General features: G+C 48.2%; 1 protein-coding gene across 5 annotated transcripts in view; it reads right to left on the bottom strand.

The window, feature by feature from the left end:
- Positions 1 to 3,819, bottom strand: part of B3GAT1 (beta-1,3-glucuronyltransferase 1) — a 37,498-nt gene extending 33,679 nt beyond the window's left edge. For all 5 annotated transcript variants that reach the window (XM_049801184.1, XM_049801182.1, XM_049801183.1 and 2 more), the window contains exon 1: positions 3,335 to 3,819. The gene's annotated coding sequence lies outside the window, so the exon portion shown is untranslated. The remainder of the gene's footprint in view (positions 1 to 3,334) is intronic.
- Between the last annotated feature and the right edge of the window lie 15,407 nt (positions 3,820 to 19,226).

Raw genomic sequence — 19,226 nt, 5'->3', positions numbered from 1 at the left:
AGACTTACAGCTACAGCCCACCTTACTTTTCAAGGCTACTGCATGTAATGGAGGGCTGCAGAAAAAGTGGAGGGCGAGAAAGCCACAGAGGGCATCACCCACAGAGAAAGATGCTGACCAAGGCCTGCAGGTCCCCAGAAGTCAGAGATCTTGCTGGTAAGCCCATATGAAAAGCAGCCCTGGAAGCCAGGCAGCCTCTGGCACTGCTCATCCCTGCAAGACAAAATGCACAGTGATGCAAGGAAGGACCATATCCTGTCTTCCTATGGATTCAAATCTGCCCACTGGGTTTTGTTTGAAGAAAGAAAACTGCTTTTGTGCAACTTTTGTTTGAGCTAGTAGAAACAGAACAAGGGCAAGAGAGAGCAAAAGCATTGCAAAAGGCAAGTCTCCAAGAAACACTAAAAAATGAATTGCAACATTTGCCCTAGTGTCCCTTAAAAGACAGTTCTTTTAATTTCCCAAGGTTTCTGCTGTTGCAACGTGAGGGTGCTGGAAAAAGATTAAAAGGGCAGACACACTGTTTTCCTTTCAGAAAGCATTATTTTGACATTGAGCAGCCAGCTTCGCACAAGGGAAGAGCGTGTGCTCACACTTCGTTACTGGAAGATTTCTTTGTCAGCTTAGAAGAGACCTCCCTGCTAACAGCAATTGTTTGCCAGAAAGATGCAGTATTTGTGAGCATGCTAAAAATGGACAAGGCCCTGCACGTTGGAGGTGCTTGGTGCTCTTCTTGCCTCAGAAGACACATAATTGCAGAGCAAAAGCCAGAAAGATGCAGAACACCACTGCAGGTCAAGGGAGGAAAGAGAGCAAATCCAGGCATCGGTGTAGTTGGTTGGAGCTCCTTAGGACACTGCCCTGATGAGGACAAAGCCACAGGAGAACAGAATTGCTGGCCCCAGTGGCACTGCATCAGGCCTGTGACACATCCAAGGTGACAGACCCTTCCTAGGGTTGGGGCACTATCCCCACTTTGCATTCACTCTCCACCGTGAGCCACCTCAGTGGGTCAGGAAACATTGGGATGCCAACTAACGAGTGGGAAAGCTCTCCCCCTTTCCCTCCTTGCTGACACGTGTGTGTGAAGGGACACCTTTACCGATACCCTCTCACTTTGCCGTCCTAGAGAACCGAAATGACACGAGGCTTGGGTCCCCTCTTCTGCACCTTCCTCCGATCAGCCTGGCTTGGAGGGAGCCAGCTCTCATTAAAGCTGTTACTGCGTTGCTAACGACTCCACAGTCCTCTGCTGGAGAAGTGGAATGCCTATGGGGCGTGCAGGGAGGGATTTACAAGTCAGCTGCATGAAATGGGAAAGTACTCAGAGCCAACATCACCAATTTCATTTTTCTTCCTCTGTCTTTCACACACCCATACATAATCAACGAGGAAACTAAAATGATTGGTCAGCTACCTTCCCATTCTAGTAGGATCCACTGTCCTGCTGACTTTGGCCATTTCCAAAGCTCTTGGCCCCTGTCACAGAATTAACCCTCCTGGGAGAAATATCCTTCTTTTTCACTGTCTAATTATTCAACTCCTTCACCAGAACATCCTCCACATTCCTCAGTGCTTTGAAGCTGACACGGAAAACAGAGTTGGGTGCTACCTACAGAAAGAAGATCTTTTACCCTTTTTTCCCAAGTGCCTCCATTTTTCCACACCTTTTTGTTCCCAACTCTGTCAGGTAAGTCAAAAAATCCCAGCCACTGTCACCTTCTAGCCATATCTTGGTCAATTCATTCACATTGGAGATCTGTGTACAGAGAAGGACTAGTTACATGAACAAGGCAAGCAAGATGCATCTTGGGTGAGTTAGGAGAATTTCCTCATACGAGCAAGCATTACTCACAAAACAAAAGAAGGGCTTGAAGCTCCACTGTGCTTTTACACAGCCCTTCTTCCATATTCCTGCGCACGCACAAACACACCCAACCCCACTCTTTTATACACAGTTGGTGACACCTCACTGTAGATAGTCAGGGACACTAGCAATTTAGACAAGTGCGTACAGACCTATGCAACAGACTGCATAGTCTCTTCCAGTCCATAACACTGGACCATAAGCTCCTTAGATGCATATACAAGTTCTTATGTCAATTGATGGCACGCTGGGGCTCATGACTTTCTGCACTGTGTGCACTTAAGTGGGGACTTCTGTGACACGTCATTATCTAAGTAACCAAAGCAAATACTGCCTAAACCCATTCCAAGACCCATCAAGAAGCTCCTGAAGGCAAGGGGAGGAGGGGGTATTTGACGGATAGCAAAGAACAAATGGATATTGCAACAACAAGATCCTGCCAAAGATAGTGAGGGACGCCCAGCCAAGACCTCTACTTGCTGGGATTAACTGGATATGGGCTCCGCAGCTGTAAACATCAGGTTCTCCTCAGTGCACTCCCAAACATCTGGGCTAAACCATCTCCCAATACTATTTGAAGTTGTGCTTTCTGGTCTGACTGAGAGAAATTAGGACCTTCAGGGTCAGAGACCCAGGAATTGAGTCAGAGAGAGGCCCAGCAGGGAAAAGGAAAGCATCATTTGTGGACAGCTTCATCGATCACCACGGACTTTCTCCCCCATAATCACTATTTTTCATCCCCACCCACTCCCACAACATAACATCACACAGAGATCACTCCTCAGATGGCAAAGCATCGCTTGGCCATCTCCTATCCCTCCAAAAGATAGCACTCAGAAAGCTTTTCCCTTTAAGCAGCCTCAAAGTTGGCTCTCACCACTGCTGGCACGGATGAAAGGGATTTCAGTTCCCCCTCCTCCTAAATCCCATCCCTTTCTGTTGCAAAGAAAAGGCACAGGATGACCAAGGGAAGAGAAAAGCAACTCTCAGTCGCCTCTCACCTCCCTCCCGTCTTTCTGCACAGATGCACCGGTGGGATGGAAGGGCACTGGGCTGTTGTAGTCCCCACGCAGCCGCACACAAGCCCACGAGGGGAGCCCCACAGCAGGTGCAGGTCTGGGAGGGCAAGGCTGGGAGCACAGTGCTCCTGGAGGCGAGACACGGGCATATTTCCCCATAACCCAGCCAGCCTTCCCCCGGCAAAGCAGCTTGGTGTCCTCAGGCACCCAGCCTGAAAAAGGGGGGGTGGGGGGGGCAAAGTGATCTCCAGTACTGCAGCCCCCGGGACCCATTCTGCATTCTTTAAATACACTGGGAGGGGTAGAAAAATCGCTTTGAGTCTTCCCTGCTTCCTCCCACTCCCTGCCTCTGCATACACACATACACCACCACCCCCCAGCCCTGTGCATAAAGGATCTCTGTCCTGCTCAGCTCAGCCATGCAATGCCTGCAAGAAGCAAGAGTTACCTTATTCCCATAGCCTGAACCGCCTTCTCTCTCCATCGTGGCTGGGAAGCTGCTCCCATTCATGCTTTAATCCCTGGGAACAGGGGTACGATTCAAAGCGGCTCTTCACCCACCAGAGTGGGCTCCCCCCCAGCAACCTCCTCCTCCTTCTCTCCTCCCTTTTTCCTCGTTTGTTGGGTCTGGAATTTTTAATTTTTTTTTTTTTTTATGTATTCTTTCTTAATCCAGGCAGCAAGCAAGACACTCCTTCATCGCCTCTTTGCCTCCTCGTTTCACTTGCAAAGAAACAGCATTGGAGAGCTCCTTCCTCCTCCACTGCCTCTGTGGACCTCCGGTTCCCCAGGTCTGCCTTTCTGCAGCGTGGCGTTAAGGGAAAGAAAGAGAGTGAAAGAGAGGGAGGGAGGGAGCGTGCAAACAGGGAGGAGGAGGAGGAGGCCAACGGGGTGCGGGAGGAAGGAGCCAGAGCGTGGCTGGCTGCTTTGTATCCAGAGCAGTGCCGACAGTCCCCTCCCTCCTCCCTACCAGAGGAGGACCTGCGCTGCTAATGGTCTGTACCAATTTATTCCACTTAGGCAGGGGCACTTCTCCCTGCGACGGGAGGAAAAGCCGAGGAAGGCTCCGAGATGGCCCCTTAAGGAATTGGTTCCTGCTCTCCTTGCTCCACGGCATCACCCACCGAGTTTGCAGCCACAGGCTGGGGGGGGATGCTCTCCCAGCTCAGCAGGCAAACGGAAAAGTGTCAGGCTAGGAAGTGCTGGGCGTTAGGGAAGGGTCTTGCTGGCGAGGCGGCTCAGCACCTCTCTGAGAGAAAGCAGTGACCATATGCGAGGTGGAAAGCGAGGTTCCCCTCCAGCCTCTCAGGAAGGCAAGCTGAGCTCTGCTCCGCTTTCTGCACGCCCACTTTAGTGGATCACCCTCCGCTCCTCATCATGCATGCCTCCGTGCCTGGACTGATGGCTCCCCAGCTGAAGCCACTTGGGCTCTGCAAGTAGTGGGTAACACTCGTTAGATCTCGTGCAACTCCCCGTCTGTCTAGCACCATGTCTTTCAACGGCCCTGCTCAGCCATCCCTACCCCAACAGCAAGGTATCCCCACGTCCATCCTGGCAGCTGACGAAGGGCCCTGGCACTGGGCAAAGGACAGCAGGAACGTGCTTCCCCCCCACGGGAAGGAGGCTCTGGGTGTCACTAGGGCTGTCCCTAATCTGGGGACAATTGCCCCAAGCCCAGCGGGCAGACAGGACACTTCTGTGACCTGCAGGACCCTAGAGATACTCCCTCCCTTCATAGGGACCACCTGGAGGATGAGGGGCTTGAAGGGGCTGAGGAGCAGAGTAAAGATCTTACCTTCTGATACTGCCCTTTAATAGTTAACCCAGGCAGGGCTGACTCATGCTCAGCAGCAGATTTCTCTGAGAAGGCTGAACACCACGTATGTCTCTGAATGCCACGCTCACAGCCGTATAGTTTAACAAGAGCCAAAATTCAGTCCTGAGGTTGGGGGCAAGTTGCCTTTTACCTGTCCTGCTACTGCTGCCTGCTCACCTGCTTCCAACCAGGTCAACCCCCTCCATATACCACCATCTCTTCCTGGCTACATGTTCCACAGTGGACACGCACAGATCCACAGCTACAGCTACTCCCTTGTTACTCCCTCTCTTCCAGATCTGGTAAGGTTACAGCGCCATGGTAACCTGGAGGTATAGACAGATTTACTTACGCTTTACCAAAAAAAGGAACAACAAATCAAAACCACAACCTTCCACTTACTGTGAAAAGATTCAGTACTCAGGGAGCTGAGGTCCATATTATGGAGCAATCTCAGTGATCTTCACCTGTGATTCCCACCATCTTCCCTGGGCTTTTTGTTTTGAACCTATAGCATTCAGACCCCAGTTTTAACTTGTGCATCTTGAGGGGTACCTGGGAGCAGGGATGTCTGCTATGTAGTCTGGAAGTCAAAACATTACCCACAAATTAGCAAGCATCAAGATGCACTGACAAATCCTAACTGCATCGTCACCGTGCCAGGGACAGCAGCTCCCATACTCTTTCCTCCTGAAGTGAAGCAAGCCGGAGGACTGCACGCATGGCCCCAAGCCACTGCCTCAGGTGGAAGTGAGCTTTGCTGAGACTGGCAAGGCCTGCACTGGACAAACCAGCGAGATGATGCCTCCAGGCCAGTGCTGAAGAACTGCCCACGGAGGGTGATGCTTGAAGGAAGGTCCTTTGTAATAGCCTCTCCCCTCAAGCTGCGCCTACTCTGTGGATGAGCAAGGATGAACAGGGACTGCCAATCCAGAATCCTTCATGCACAGCTAAAGAGACTGCACAGCTGGGCTAGCTTCTGCTCGGCCACCTCCTCTGCAAAATAGTTCTTGCAATCAAAGGGAACATGGCCTTTTTTGTCCTTGGTCTCATTTTCTGCAAGGTACCTAGGGAGAGATCAGCTCCAAAGACTACTTGTCTGGGAATTTTGTGCCAATTCAGCTAGTACTAAGGGTTTCACTGAACTCTATGTGTATTAAAAATGCATAATGTCCACTTATATCAAAAGGGCGGATTCAGACCCAGCGCTTTTCCAGCATGTCCCAGGCTACCTGCTGTTACGGCATTCAGGAGATGGATAGGAAGGAACTGTCCCTTGAGGCCTATATCAAGAGATAAAAAAGGGCACATTCATTGACTATTTCAGGGCTGGGTGAGAGAGGGGAAAACGAGGGAGAAGAGACATAAAAATGCTCCTGCCACAAAACCTAAACACATAAAAACTCAGGGAGGAGGGAACAGAGATGTGCTACACCTGAGATTTATAAATATTATGGGTGAGCAGTAACATTACAGGCTCAGCCCTGCATCAGTGTCTCCGAAGACTCGCAAAGGTGAAAGGCATCGGGAGAAGTGTCAGAGACGCTCAGGAGGGACATAGACATACAGAGAGGCATTTCTCCCTCCCTTCCCTGCCCCCCCAACTGAAAATTAGAGCCTGACTCACTCAGAGCTCCTTTTTGTGATCAGAGCGGTAGAACAATGGTGCAGAGACGCTGCTCTGACATTTTCCAAGGTTGTCCCTTTGAACCTTAGCATATCGACTTGTTTGCATGCTGGGTATGGAGTGTGCCACATTCACCAGAGCCAAATTCCAGGAGAGGGCAAGCCTGCCAGCAAGAGGGGTATGGGAGGAGAGGCTCAGACAATCCTCCCGAAGGATCTCGGGATAAAGGGGGAAGGGTGTTGTTTGCCTGGAATCCAGAGTGCTTCACAGAGAATGCGAATCTGAAACACGCAGCATCGCTGTTGACAGCAGTGTATATAAACAGAACAGTATTTTCCCGCTCCCTCCCCCTTCTTATTATAGCACAGAATACCCCGAGTAAAATACATACACACAACAATCCACTATAAAAGGAAAACAAAGCCCCAAGCGTGTGCACACAAACACACACACACACATAGATATTCTTCTGGAGAACGTAGCATATATTCAATACCTTAAATGTCATTTTTTAAATATTAAAGCTGTGCTTCTGGCTAGGTTTATTACCACAGGATTGGAGGCACAAGAAAACCTAAACTAGATGCTCACAGCCTGACGCACTCTGCCTGCCCCAGCCATCCCAAGGCCCACTCCTTGATCGTGCTCCGTCTCCCCCTTCCAGACTCCAAAGCCACGCAGCAGCAGAGCCGGGGCAGACACACTCCCACCAGGCTTTTTTCCTGGGAAGGGACAGAGCTGCAGCTCCCTTTCCCCCTCTTCCCCCTGCTCGCAGCTCGCCATCTGGCACTGTCAGGAGGATCTCTGCTTGGAACCACGCTGCAGCCAGGCACAGACACGAGCGGATGCCTCTCTCCGGCTAAACAATAACCTCATTAGCCAAGGCAGCGCAGGGCAAAAGGAAGAGAGTAAGGGCAGATATTCGGCAAATAGCAGGGTATGTTTCAGCGGAGCACGCACAAGCCCGGTGCTGGGCTGCTGGGAGGGAGCAGCAGAGCAGCTGGAGCAACCCAAGGTCTGATGTGGTCCACTTTTCCCGTCTAACCTGGCTGGCAGCCTCCCCTGCTACCCCAAATCACAGCTTCACTCCCTCCAGCAGAGCTGTCTTGTTTTCAGGCCTCAGGCAGCCTGAACATGGGAACTACCTCGCCTCAGGCTTTCTAGGGGTTTCCTCCACTTGTAGGCTGGGCTCCAGATTACTACCGCCTTGTGGTGCCGGACTTGAGATACGACTATCTACAGAAACAGGACGAGGAAAGAGATGGGTCAGTTTTTGAAATGACAGGCCTGAGTTCTTCGGAGCCAGCCTGACACTAGGAAGGGAGAACCTCATTTGATAGTCCCACTTACCTTGTCATGCAGATGAGAGGGACCCTAGGGTCTGGGAGAGGTCATGGAGGAAAAAAACCCTCAAAGTTTGGCCCCTTCGCCAACCTTAGACAATTCTCCTTCTTCCCACAGCAGGGCTGAGCAGTAGCTGCTCATAACCACAAATCAAATTAACCACTCGTGTTAACCCTCCATGGAACAAAACCCCTCAACCTATCTATGGTGCTCCCTTTAAGTACCACTGTCCATCCCATACTCTGGAAAGGATCCTTGCTCCTACTTTGGTTGACATGTGCATACTGGGCAAAAAGATCCTCCAGCAAGCACCCACTCGCCCAGTTATTATTCTCCAAGTGCCAAACAGAGGCCAACAGGTTTTCAAGCGGAGCATAAGCTTCTTATGGGGTGGAACAACATGTTCTGCTATTTGTGCAGACTTGTTTCCAGCAACTATTGCCCTTGTTGCTGTGCTACAGAGAGCAGTTACCAGCCTTTTATTCCGTTGGGTTTCAGTGGGGGGAAAACTGGCAGATAATTCTGTGACAAATCTATTCTGAAGCCAAGGTTTCTTTTTCTTCTAGTAAAGGTACAGCAAGCAACAATAGAAGCTGTCATCCCATCCAAAATCTCCTTACACTCCACTCAAACATTCTATCTCATAGGCTTCACCTACATAAGCTATCAGAGATGCTTCCTCATCACCCAGCTCGACTTCTGCAAGCAGCCTCCAAGTGAGCAGTGGACAGGCACAGACTGATCACGCAGCATTTCCCAGCTGGGCAGTGCCCTCAGACAGATGCATGGGACCGGACACCAACAACAGGCTTTGGAAGACAGGCAGGGCACTGATCCACCTGATAGGATGAATATCCAAAAGGACCTTTGGAGGAAAACTAGTCCCTGAGTACGGCCCGTCTTTACCTTGAAGCCAAGACAGGGAGACACTCTTTTCCTGGCAGCACTGCCTGCAGGAGCTGTTTCACCCCATCAAGGCTCTGTAGGAGCATGGAGGGCATTTATACACCCTGACGTGTGGATTCAGCATGCCCTCAGGGTGCTTCACAGATATATGCAAAGCACATTTGGGAACAGGTCAGAGTAAGCTTTGGGGAGACCAAAAGAAAAGCCGTGGTGAGGTATCAGCAGGTGGTGCTCTCCCCTTCAAATCAGCAAACAAGTTAAGCCCTAGCCTGGCATTTTATCACTGGGATTTCCTCCAGTAAAGATACCTCAGCCTAACGCAAGACCCCTCTTCCCTGCACTGCTGAGAGAGACAGAGCCTGCATCAGTTCAGAGACCAGGAAAGGAGAGCCACACATTGCACGGAGCTCCCCTTGGAGAGTGGTGCTTCTTAACATCTTGGAAGAAACTCTTCATGAGCTAAAGACCCATTGTATGTAAACCTAACTCAGGGGAACATCTAAAAGGAAATGGTTTAGCACATTGCTGGGAGTTGGCAGGAGTGATTCAATAACCCCTGGACTCCTTGTCCAGCTATAGCCTTTCTCTGATCGTTATCTTGGCCAGAATTCAAGGCAGAGATTGTTCAGAGACTAGCGCAACCCAGGCGGTGCTAAATCACATACATCCAAACTGTTCTCTGAGGGATTTTAATTTATTGGGAAGCACCCTCTTAGAAAACAAACATAAACAGCAATCCAGCTCTCTCCACACTGCTTTGTAATTAAACTCTGTTTCCAAACCCTCTACACAACCCCCCACCCCCCCACCATACAGGTCAGAAACTCTTGTCTTTGCTCTGGATGCCACAGCTTGAGACCAGAAGAGAGAAGAGGAAGCAAGAGCATGCATGCACCGCTGGAATTATTGCTGGGTCTTTCGGTATGGTAAGTGAGACAACCCCAAACGGGGACTCCCATATGACAGAAGTCACAGGCGCTTTTTGTTTTTAGGGTTCAGGAGACTTACCACCATGTCTAAGCCAAAGGACTGCACTTCTCTCTGCCTTAATACTTTAGCCACGCTGTTGACACATGCTCTGCCCCATTTCCTGCTGTTGTCCCCACATTTTCTACCACTGCTTCACCAGGCAGCTTTGGATCTTACTGAGAGAGAACTTCCTTCGAGAGAAGCTGGTGACACTCTGGGATTCCAACACAACGAACTGATAAAGCGAGACATAGAAGCGCATAAATAATCATAATATCTCACATGTCCCAAGATCACACAAACAATTTAGACTCTTTTTTCATGTCCCGTTTATAAATATTCATTTCAGAGCTCTTTTAAACCAACAGAGCCTGATGCAGAATTGTTCCAAAAGCTCGAGTAGCCTGCCATTCCCGTGCAGTGTGCAGGCAAACTGTACCTCTTTGCAACCTCACCTCACCCTGCCAGGGTGAGCATGGCCCTGCTGCCTCTTGCCTACAAATATTCAGATCATGACAGCACAGCACAAAAGAACCAGCAGCAAATATCTCACCATCTCCTACCATATGCCCATTCCCTGCTATTAACCTCCATCTCAAAACTATTATGTGACAACATGGGAATCATGTCACCTTGTCTGGGTTTACCCAGCTGCTGCTAAACAGAATCACTCAGATCTATAAAAAAACTGTTGTGTTCATGCCTGGAAAAGAAAAATTAATATGCAAACACAGTGATAAATCCTCTGATGTGCACATTTATGTTTTTATCATGTAGTTAATCAGGAAAGAATATGTTCAGTTTAGATACAGCTCCACACTTTGCCTCTATAATCTGAATCCCAGAAGGGCCTTATAAAACCATAATCTGCAATGCAAAATCGCAAAGCATATGGGAGTGTCTATAGATTTTCCAAATCACCTGTGCCCTAATTTAATATGAATAACAATTAGTTTACTCTTATCAGTTAATTGTGCCCCTTGTGGATTCAGCAACACTGCATCTCGTCACCAAACGCCTTTGTCTGAGCAAACTTTAATTACACTTCCCCGCTTGGCCCAGCCCTACTTGCAGCTTTGGCAACAAAGGCAAAATTTCTGTTAAACAAAAAACCCACCGCCACTGACAACAAAAAAGGAGCGAAACACACTGCTTTCTGATAGAATCAGAGAACTAAACGGAAGCAGTCCAGGGCTAATAGCAGGGACCGTTGCTCCAGTCCCTGCAACTTGGCAAGAGCAGCCAACATCCCCACAGCTTCCTAGATGAGCAGCACAAGCAGTTCGTCCAGCCTCAGTACTGACAGCCCTCCATCCCTACCTCGGCTCCAGACACTCCAGGAGGGAGGAGACGTGCCTCTGAGCCCTGGGCACTAGCAGTAGAAGATTGGAGAAGGCTTTCATTCCACCTCCGGTGCTGTGATTAGCAGAGGATTGAGAGCCAAAGCACCAGGGTCCTATTTCCAGCTCTGCCGCTGACACCAAATGTGCGAGGCGCTTACCTCTGAGCCTGTTTCCTCACCCATTTCAACCGCAACAACACTGTCCTTGATGAAGCTGATGGGATGTGCACACCCCCCCAGTGCTTTGGTATCAATCGTGCACTGAAAACACTGTTCATGCACCAGTAAGCATTGCAACATTTTATTGGCATGGGATACGCGTTTTCTTTTCAAGGCCCAGAAGTCCCCTTGTGAATCATACAAAAAAACAGATTGAGGATGACTGTTTCCACTTCCATTTCAAACACTGCAGGGTTTTGCACACACACAGGTCTTAAATCTCAGTTACACCATCACCTTGGCAGCAAAACGTTGCCTTCGCATCCTAGAGGATGCAGGCTACAAACCCTTTGGCAGAGATGGAGGAAGAAGCCTGCAGCGTGGCAGATAAAGCCGCTGGTGTTAGGAATGTTCCCAACCCACTAGATTCAGCCCAGGAATGGAGAGGCATCGCAGCAGCAGAATTAGATGCTGAAGCCACAGAGGATATGCATCTTCACACTAAGGATGCTGAAAGCTCCAGCATGCTGCCGCTGCTCTCTCTCCCTAGAGGACTGGTACCACCGCAGGGATTTGGTGCAGATGCTCGTTTTCCCTCCGCAGCATAAAGAAGTCCTGCAGCTTCTTGCCTCAGAGCCTTCAGAGCAGGTGCGAGGGAAGGCTTCTTCATAATCTATGCTGATTCCTGCTCCTGCATCACCCTGAACACAGACAAAAAGGACACTTACCCTGCTCAAGTCAGGGAATCCATCACCTGCCACATCGAATATGCTCATCATCTTTCTATAGCATGACCTCTGTTCCTCTCTACAATGGCTATCTCCACCCTTACAAAGGAATAAGCTGCTGTGAATGCTTAATTGTTTTTATTACTCTCCTGTAATTGTTATCATGACCTTTCCATGCGCTATTTTGGTGTGCCTCTCACCAGGTCATTATTTCTGAGCCATAGGCTCCAATGGAACAGAAACATTAATCTCCTACAGACAGTAGATACAAAGCTCATGGTGTTCCACCTCTCCTGGTAAAAAATGATGCCACAAGCTAGACTAGGTTGAGCTCTGGCATTCTGGCAGTGCCATGAAAGTTCTCTGACTTTTCCCAGTGGATCTTCTCGCCTCTCTGTTTGATCACCTCATTAGCTTAGCAAGCGGCGAAGAAAAAGCAACTACAATTACAAATTTTAAATAAGGCCAAGTGCCACTCACTTGAGTATCTGGAACAATGCAAGCGTGGAGTCCAAGCTGCAGTAACCAGGATAATCCTGCAGGCAGCACGAGCTACTTCAACAGCAGAGTGAGTCACTCCCTGAACTAATTCCCAGCTAAAGAGAGAAATCAGGCTTTGATTCTCTATGGACGTTCAAGCAACAACACCTTTGCAGTACTCATTTCTGCTCCAAGCCATCCCACAGAGCACACTGCCAAACACATACAGCATCAGTCAGGACTAGCTGGCAGGCAAGAACAGGGCCCGTCTTTGGACCGTCTAGTGCTTCTCAGAAAAAAAGCTTGCAGCTCAGGCAGGGCCACTTTGGCTGAAGGAAGAAGCTAGAAATACAAACCAAACAAAAGCTTATTCTGCAGATCTGCCAAGTTTGGCAGTGTTCATGCAGGTCTGACAGCCTCACCCTGTAAATAGATTGTTTCTCGTGAAAGCAGAGGAGAGACCTCATCCATCTTAGATACTGCAAATCCATGTATGGCACGGAATTGAACTGGCCTTTCTGAGGCTGTATTTTATTAAGAGTGTTGTTTAAATGGCTACCAACTTACCAAACAGCCTCTTCCTAAACAGAAATTTAACATTTACTCATTATTGATGTTCCTTTCGTCTTTCCTCTCTTGTCTCACAGCTACTCGTTCCCATCTAGAAAGACAGAGACAAACCTCCTAAAGCAGACCAGCCAAAAGCGAGCTGAAGCCTTGCTCCACCTATGAACAGACCACACTCCAGGTGAGGGACTGCCCAAGTCCTTTCAGGAAGGAAAGCAAGCCCTGGCTGAAACCTAAAGGACTACGGTGCTTGCAGGAGCACACAGACTTAGAGCGATCTTATTCACCGCATACACCGATGACATACGCACAGGCAGGAAAAGGCACAGCATCTGGACTCAAGCACAGGCGCGCACAAGCGCACTCTTCCTGCAGGAATACGGATCTGAGCTTTGCAAGTCGGGCCGTCTCCAGCACGTAGAGCATTTATGTCCGCGGTGTCTGCGGACGTGCGGGCTGTGTGTGCCATTCACATCCTGCAGCATCCTCTGCCAAGGAGCTGAGTCCACCATTTCAAAGGAATGCACTATTATAAAAACAACAAACATCTCACTTCTAAATAACCACTTTGTTGCTGAATCTCAAAGCCCTATTGCACAGCTGCTGCAACGCGTCTTTCACACAGGCACGATGGCAGAGACAGGAACGAGATCTGGACTCCTCCTTGGGCCACAGGGCTCCCCTCACACAGAGGACGTTTTCAAACTGGCCCAAAGTGTCCCTAGAACTAAACAAACTTGTGTCTGCAAATAGCCATTTTAATGCTGTGTTCGACGCTGACCCAGTTTCTCCTCCCATCTCTGTTCCAACAAATGCAGCTGTTCAACGCCAGCCTAAGACGAAGAATCAAAACAGCAGGGCTCAGAGGCTTCGATGGTCACGATGCTTCACCTCAGGCCTGCGAGCTGTAGCACCAAGACACCATGCTATGTTTTTGCTGCTTGTGACAGTTCAGCAACTCACGCCTGTTCAGGTAAATTCAATATTGCCCTGATTAGTTCCGAGACATGCGAGCATTCTCCACCAGCAGCTGAGAAACAGGCAGGACAGGAATAACATTTTTCCCTTGCAATGAAAGGAGAAAGTGCAGTGCTTTACTGGGAAATGGCCTGGTGAAGACAATCGTTTCTAACCTGTATGATGTACAGTGGCGCTCCCCCTAGGGAAACTACTGCCATAAACACATCTGGATTAACCAAAGGGGGCTTCTGCCGCCAGCCACTCCTGGGAAGGCTGTTTTTCAGTCCGTATCCTTCCTGAGACCAAGCTCTGGATCCACCCACAAAGTTGCACGCACACGCCAGCTTGTGCCTAGGTTGTTCACAGTGCTGCCTTTGTAGGCGAACCTTTGCTCACCCTTACACCATGGCCTCAGGTGGGAAGCCTGATGGATTCCCGCAGGTACTGGCTGATGGAGGGAATAGCCACTGCCCGTCAGAAAGCATCAGGCTCAGGAGCTGTTGCCTGTATTCAGCTCCATCCTCCCTGCCGCCTTCTTGCTCTGAATAAACACTCTTAACTTTCCTTTTCAAGGGCGCATCTACCCTCAGGCGATACTGACGGGTTTCATATTCTAAATGGTATGATTATTATTTTATGGTAAGCTGGATAGATGCAAATCTTTATGAAATGGGCCTGCTTTTCAGGCGACCTACTCACTTGAAGGACGTCACAATAAATCTGTGATGGAAGGAAAATATTTGGAAGTATCCAAATGCCTGGGATAGAGGATGCTCTTCCTCTCCTCTCGTCTCCTCTCCTCACCTTTGGTCCCTCACCCTGGGGACACAGCATTTTCTGTTTTAAAACAGGGCCTGTCCAAAACCTGAGTGTTTTGCAAAAAATTAATTTCATTGCCCAGACCTATCTCCACGAAGCAAAGCGAGAAGGGCAAGCTTTAGACTTGCAGTGTGCTCAAGCTCCCAGAATAGGTTAGTAATGAAACCCAAGCCTCACGGTTGCCAGGCACTGCTCTGACCTACTCTTCTGAGACTTGCACAGCTCTGGACAAAGACCATACACATATTTCAGTCTTACAACTCAACAAGCCCTACCATGCTCCTTTTCTAAAACAAGAGGGGTAATCTCATCCCTCTCCCAAGCCACACATATAGAGGAGAAGCTGAGTTTTGGAGATACCAAGTCAATACATAGAGCAAGACATCTAATACATGAATAATGGAAAAGTCTGGAGCAGCTCTATGTTTAAGTTTGCACAGACACTTGCACTTAAAGCAGACTAAAATCCCTCTGCTTCACACTTCTCTGATTGAATCCAACATCCAAACTCAGTACAGTAACTCCAAGGGCAGTGAAACGTCCCATGCAACTGAAGTAAAACATTAACTTACACATGTAGATTATTTCTTTTTAAATGTCCATGAAACACTACTCTGTTGTCCTGCATCTTTTAGCTCTCCCCTGGCTAAAACGCCAGTCACACATGCTATCTCAGCCCGGGCTGCATCTGAAGTAGCAAGTGCCAGCACAAAAGTTTTTCCCCTATTCTTCCTGAGATAGTAACAGCTCAGAACACTGCTAAAAGCCTGCGTGTGCAACTGATCGGCTTATATGGAAAGAAGAAGGACCAAGCTCTACAGTATATGCCCTTAATTGCCACTCTTTGCCCCAAGACAGTGTCCTCAAGCACCCTAAAGTCCAGTGGCTATTTCATGTGGATCTCTTTCTTCTCTCCTCTGCTGACTTGCCCGCCCAGGGCATCTCTGTTTACAGGACCTTGGTTGTACCCTGGTGTCAGAGCTGTCAGTCGCTTGCAGCAACTGACAGGCAGCCGTTTCGTTCGGCACAGTTGGGTGAACAGCCCCTTCCAGCACATTTTGTTATTCACATGCTTCGCCTGCTAATTGCTTTCTGAAATGGGGAAGAAACAGATGATGAGCAGAATGCAGCTCCTGACAAATTCCCCAGCACTGTAAATACGACTCACCTTGCTGTAAACAAGGAAATGCTAAGTGGCGGTGCTGGTTTGTGCTTAAATTAACAAAAAAAGAAAGAGAAGAAAAGAAAAAGGAAAACACAGTATAGCAAAGAACCCTCAAACTCCTATGCCACAAAACAGCCTGCACGAGGGCAAGAACCCTAATTTATTTTGTGTGTTTGAAGACACCTGTGAGCCTCCGGAGAGCACATGCTAAGACCAGCACAACTGCAAGCCATTTTGCCAACGCTGATTAGTGCTCAGCAACCTCTTTGTCTTGCTGAAGATACCCAGAATCAAGCTCTCGCTGGCAGGCTCTCTGTCTTCAGAACTACATCCACCAAAGAATGAGAGCAAGGAAAGGTTTGAAAACAAAGAAAAGAACTTTATTTCGTTCAGATTTTAAGCATCTCTGTATCAGTTATGTTAGGTGAGCAGAGGCCTCTGCATTTCACAGGGCACGGCTTCACCCCAGAACCAGGGATCTGCTGGCTCTTTGCAGGTAGTATGTATCTGCTATTTTAAGGGAAATATAATTTGCTCATAAAATTAATGAGATTTAAAATTAATAAGCTTGGGGCTTTCAGCTTTCTGGATTGTGAATCTGTAGGCTACACTTTTAATACACTTCCAGATTTCTTCTCTATAGTCACAAGGCCTAGAAACTTATTTAAAAACAAAAGCTCAAGGTTCCTATGTTTCCAGGAAGAGAGGCTCTACAGAGAAACATTAAATACCATTAGATCCACAATCACATTGCAAAAATTGACAAGTCTAGTATATAAGCACATAGTATTACTACTTACTTCCTGATCTAAACTATCGTGCAGTGATTTGGTTCAACAGCATGAGTCATTCCGCCCCAGAGGCAACTGCATTTCAATACTAGTTGTAGATGCAATACAAAAACCAGGTGCACACTCACAGCTGTCATTCTTTGGAGACAGAAGGTGCTGGAAGCACTAAGATTATATAGGGCTGCAAACAATGGGAAACTCCAAGAGCAACAAATAAGTAAATGCTTTCTATGCATACTTTGCAACTCCTTGTAGAAAGATGTAAGTAGAAGAAAACTTCCACGTGTGGAAAATAAACTATGTTACTGTTCGGGTCACAAGGACACCAGCTCTGATAGAAGATATCAAATAAAGTCAAGCAGATTAGGGAAAACGACCATGGAAATTTTAATTCACAGGATCCTTTTTCTGCAGACAGATGGTCATTTCAGCTTTCTATTCTCTCTAATCCCTTGTTCTGCAAAGCAAACATCCTAAATCCCAGATAATGTAGGTTTTACCATCTCATACATTTCCCACAGCATTATGGCTGGCCCCAGCGATAGGATACATATGCTGAAACATCTGCATGCCTAAGTAATTTACAGCCACGGGAGTCTCCTACCTGGATTCAGCACAGAGGTGATCTCTGCATCCCGGCCTCCAGCCCCAGAAGCCAGCATGGGCCCCTGATAAAGTAGTCACCTTTTCCAGTAGGCATCATGGGGATTAAAGGGAACCTTTTGCTGGCAACCGCCTTTCTCCGGCAAAGCCAAGATTCCACAGCCGCGTCTCTAAAGAGGAGCAAGGTTGACCACGTTTTACAAGCTGCCATATTACCACCACTCAGGAAAAAATACCACGTAGCCAGCAGCACGGCAGGAAGTTTGCATAGTAACTGCCTGGGACTTCTGAGAGACACTAAGACTTAAGATTATTCTTTTCCCTGTCATTTGACTTAAAGAAGAACTGACCTGCCAAACTGCCCTTTTGGAAACAACAGCAAGTAATCCAGGTTGCAGGCAGCAAGCAGTTCAGCACAACACTGCACGAATGAGGTTTTACATGGCGTACTTATCCACCTAACTCTGGGGGTGCAGAAACTATGGGGAAGTATCAGGCAGAAAGGGGCTAGAAACTACCCAAAGCCAAAAATCAGACCTGAAACTGTGCTGGAAAGAAATCAGGCGGTCTGGCTGCCAGACCTTGGCTCCTGGAGCCAGGCAAAAGAGCTAGTTTCTGAGGGAAGAGGGAGATGAGCAGGAGGCTGAAGAAGGCTTAGTGCTCAGAAACTCATTACCAGTTTCTCAGTTTCCCTGTTTGTTAGCTCAAATGATTCACAAGGAGCAGTAAGCATCTCATAGCCTGACAGAGAGCGTTCACAATTAAACAGATATTGAAATGAATTTAATGAAATGTGCATATTGTTTCCTTCCTAAAAAAACCTTGTTTAGATGAGACCATGAGAAGAAGAGAAATTAAGGATTAGATCAACTGTCACTCTCCATTTACCCTCTAACCAAAGGGATAGTCTGTAAGAGTTCTAAAAGAGGTAGGAGCACCGGACACACTCTGCTGATGTAAATCACCGTATTGGGCAATAGTCCATAGCTCTTTGAACCCGTCTGTCATCCACGCAGGGCAAAAATCTCAGAAAATGTTTTACTGCCACAGAAAAACCACACCTACACTATTAATAAGCAGTTGCATCAGCAAAGGCCCAAATGGGACTTCAAAAGGTGTTGCACAGCGGCACTCTTTACAAGCTCCAGAGGCAAGAGAAAGTCTTCGGGGAGCACAGGAGCTGCGGAGAAGCCGACAGCCGGGTAACGGGGCCGCTCCAGCCGCGTTGCGAGAGCAGAGCTCAGTGGCAGGGGTAGGAGACGATCCCCCTGTGCCACCCAGAACCCAGCACTGGATTCTCTTCCCCTGCTGTAGCAGCAGGATTGAGAGCCTTCCCACACGGTTTTCCCTTGACTCTCCTCCCACATCGTTTTGGACAGGGGAGTAGCTTTTCATCCCCTAACGAGGAGGAATCACCCTCCTCACACACTCAGCGCTTCAAACCTGCAGCCTCTGCGCACGGCAGGATTTGCTGCATGAAAACCTACGGCACAGACGTGGGCATAACCTCCCTGATGTAGCACATCGCATCTCGGGATTGTTGTTTCTGACAGGCTCTCTCATCTCGCATGGCTAATAGCTCATTGTTTGTATTCATGCATGAGAAGTAAATTCTTCATTATTGGAGAGATCTGACATGTACAAACAATTGGAGTAAATTGATTGTATTTTCCAAATCATCACACAGACTCTAATTCTATCTGCAAGGCGCACTAATTTGCACTAGAATTACCTCCTAAATTAGGAATTAGAGCTTTTGACAGAGAAGAGCGATGACTGTCCTTGTGTTGCAAGGCTAGCAGGGAGAAGGGTGCAGGTCCCTTCCCAACTCACACCGCAAGAGACCTTTTGTCTACCCTCAGAGTTTACAGAAATGTGGTGAAGGAGATAGCTAATTAAATGAGGTTCCAGCATTTTTCAGAGAGCTATCTCACTGGTTTAGGTGCACATTTAAAAGGAACAGAGTATTTGAATTTAATTTTTCTATACCCAGAGCCTACCTTTTTCTCATGCAGGAAACTGGTACTCTCCTGATCCCTTGAAAACTGGACATAGAGGGCTCTG

The sequence above is a fragment of the Accipiter gentilis genome, chromosome 5 (assembly GCF_929443795.1).
Source record: "Accipiter gentilis chromosome 5, bAccGen1.1, whole genome shotgun sequence".
Taxonomy (NCBI): Eukaryota; Metazoa; Chordata; class Aves; order Accipitriformes; family Accipitridae; genus Astur; species Astur gentilis.
The sequence above is the reverse complement of the archived record's forward strand: the minus strand, read 5'-3'. Positions and strand labels throughout refer to the sequence as shown.